The sequence below is a fragment of the Notolepis coatsorum genome (genome assembly GCF_963971535.1).
Source record: "Notolepis coatsorum genome assembly, chromosome: 14".
Classification (NCBI taxonomy): Eukaryota; Metazoa; Chordata; class Actinopteri; order Aulopiformes; family Paralepididae; genus Notolepis; species Notolepis coatsorum.
Window position 1 is genome coordinate 95,317,610 of NC_140178.1, and position 3,452 is coordinate 95,321,061.

Consider the following 3,452-nt stretch of genomic DNA (forward strand, 5'->3'; position numbering starts at 1 on the left):
TTATTAAAAGAAAAACATACATTTTAACTAGCTGATGCCCCCCTAATGGAATAGTCCTCCCCCTAACATTATTTCCAGGAACAAAGGCATTCATTCCAAAAGTTACATCATGATGCTTGAAACATCCGTCATTCCACTTTAACGTATTTTGTATTTACTTAATAGGGAACGTGAGATAATCCAACAAGCTAGCTAGCTGGCTGCTGTCATTGCTAACAGCTAACTAGGGGAGGAAATTATGCCATTTTACTCGCCAAATGAGAGTATTCTTTATGTTTGGCGAGTGATTCATGAAGAGCACTCGCCACACTGGCGAGTAGTAAACAAAACAAAAAAAATCATTCTGCAATCTGCTGATTCACTCACTGGCACAAGCAGAACTCTGACTCCCCCCTTATGATTCCTCCCATTTGCGCCTCATAATAATCCATAACCAATGAACATCATTGTTGCGCTCTAAGCTCCTCCAATGAACACTCGTTTTCTAAAAGATGCCGCCCATCTAGGGGAAGTGGATAGACCACTGCGTGCGGCCCTACAGAGTCCTGTCACCGGCTTGACAAACTTAGACAAAAACACATCAGTGGATGAAAATAATTGCATGTAGAGTCGTCGCTTTCGGATATCAGTGCGGTCTGACATGGGGGCAACAGCACGCGACGCGTCTCCTTCGAGTCGGATGAGAATGACAAGTGGGCGTGAGGCTAACGATTCCACTCACTCAAGTCAACCAGCATTAGCCGGCTAGCTACCTAGCATGTAACAAGCTACCATAACGCGCGTTCAACATAGTGGACGACTATACTGAGCGGCTTTGCTTAAATGCAGCCGAGTGACGTTTTATTATTACCGGGTTTTCCCCCATATCACCACTCGCCCATATGCCCTTCACAACGGTGATGTTGTCATACTTGTCATTCAGAATACACCTGCTGAACCCCTAGCGTTGACATGAGATTCGATTCCAATGTATTGTCATCATACAGCACAAGTACAGTACAACCAGAATACGTTTGGCATCCAACCAGAGTGCAAATGTAACAAGTCAAGTTCAAGTTGTTTTATTTAGCTATTACATTACAGTGAAATGCTTGGTTCTTTCACTGCCCAGCCCAGTCCAGCCCAACCCAGTCCAACCTAGACCAGCCCAACTTTCCCTGCCCAACCCAGTCCAGCCCAGCATCTTTCACTGCCCAGTTCAGCCCAACCCAGTCCAGAATAGTTCCCTCTTTCATGTTAATATGTGATATCCTAATATTTTGAAGAGTAGAGACGGTGTGATTAATACATGTTTTATGCTAATATTGTGAAGAGTAGAGACATGAGACACGTATTAATGTTTTATGGTAATACATATTTTAAAGAGTAGAGACACGGTGTGATTATTACTATGATTGAAAACTCAATTTAGACGAAGACATATAAAGAAGTAATTATCACAATTAGCGATTTATTTATGGCTGGTAAAAAATCTGTTTGGCTGGTAAAAGAAATCATATACTCGCCAGTTGGCTGGTAAGCCAAAAAGTTAGTTTCCTCCCCTGCAGCTAACGCTAGCGTATTTTCCAAGAACAAAAGCATTCATTCTGAATGTTACGTCACTGACATGTGAGCTTAGTGAAACAACATGGCAAACGTACAACCTTTTACACAGTGGCAAAAAAAAGCAACGGGAAAAATTAAATAAAATAAAAACAGAAAAACAAAATCATTCAAGTCTTGATTTTGTCATTGAGTACCATGGCAACAACTGAAGCTTCTAATCATTTGAGTCAGTCCTACAAAAGAGTGCATTCTACCTCGATTAACATAACACACTTACTTACACAACTCTGCAGCATTGCATTTTGATTAAGGTAACTCATACTCTCTCTCTTTGGTAAGACTGTAATGGATTTTCATGCATCAGATATTAATTTCAAGTAGGCTAACTCTCTCACTCACACAACTCTGCATTCGATTTTCATTAAAGTAACACACTCTTTCACACACACACACGCAAAACCACACCAGATGTTCATTAAAAAGCAACACACTTGCTATCCTACACACTGCATAGGTAACACTTTCCAACACACAAGCAAACATACTGTACATACAAGCCTCCATTTCACTCAACAACTAGTTAGCATCTTTCCTACAGACACCAAGCTGCATTCGATTGCCTTTCATTAAATAGTCATCATTACTACCACACGATTTCTCCAACCCACACATGTACAAACTGACAGACACATTACACACAAACACAGCGTTACATTTTTATTAAAAACCAAGTTTATTCTCTCCCACACACACAAACACCCAACACACGTCTGTCTTACCCTGCTGCCTGTGTCTGCTGGGGGGTGGAGGGGCTGACGGGGAGCGTTGCTACTGCTCCTCCTCCGGAGTGTGGATGGTGGAGAGAGGTGTTGGTGGAACTGATCACTGAACACACACAGCTAGACTAGCTGATAGCCTGGGGAGAGAAAGAGAGGCGTTGGTAGAACTGATCGCACACACACACACACACAGCTAGACTAGCTGATAGCCTGGGGAGAGAAAGAGAGAGGTGTTGGTAGAACTGATCACTGAACACACACACAGCTAGACTAGCTGATAGCCTGGGGAGAGAAAGAGAGAGGTGTTGGTAGAACTGATCACACACACACACACAGCTAGACTAGCTGATAGCCTGGGGAGAGAAAGAGAGAGGTGTTGGTAGAACTGATCACACACACACACACAGCTAGACTAGCTGATAGCCTGGGGAGAGAAAGAGAGAGGTGTTGGTAGAACTGATCACTGAACACACACACAGCTAGACTAGCTGAAAGAGAGAGAGGTGTTGGTAGAACTGATCACTGAACACACACAGCTAGACTAGCTGATAGCCTGGGGAGAGAGAGAGATGTGGGAGAAGAGAGAGATGGAGAAAAGAGAGATGGAGAAAAGAGAGATGGAGACAAGAGATAAAGAGATGGAGGAGAAGAGAGATGGAGAAGAGAGAAGAGATGGAGAAGAGAGAGATGGAGAAGAGATGGGGAGAAAAGAGAGATGGAGACAAGAGATAAAGGAGAAGAGAGAGATGGAGGAGAAGGGCGAGAAGAGAGATAGGGGAGAAGAGAGAGATGGAGAAGAGAGATGGGAAAAAAGAGATGGAGACGAGAGATAAAGGAGATGGGAGAGAAGAGATGGAGGAGAAGAGAGATGGGGATAAGTGAGAGAGATGGAGAATAGAGATGGAGAGAAGTCTTGGAAGAGAGAGGTGGGAGAAGACTGCACTGACTCAAAACTAGTTATCTGCTCTTCAAGCAGACTGCACTGACTCAACTAGTCCTCTGCTCTTCAAGCAGACTGCACTGACTCAACTAGTCCTCTGCTCTTCAAGCAGACTGCACTCAAAACTAGTCCTCTGCTCTTCAAGCAGACTGCACTGACTCAACTAGTCATATGATCTTCAAGCAGAC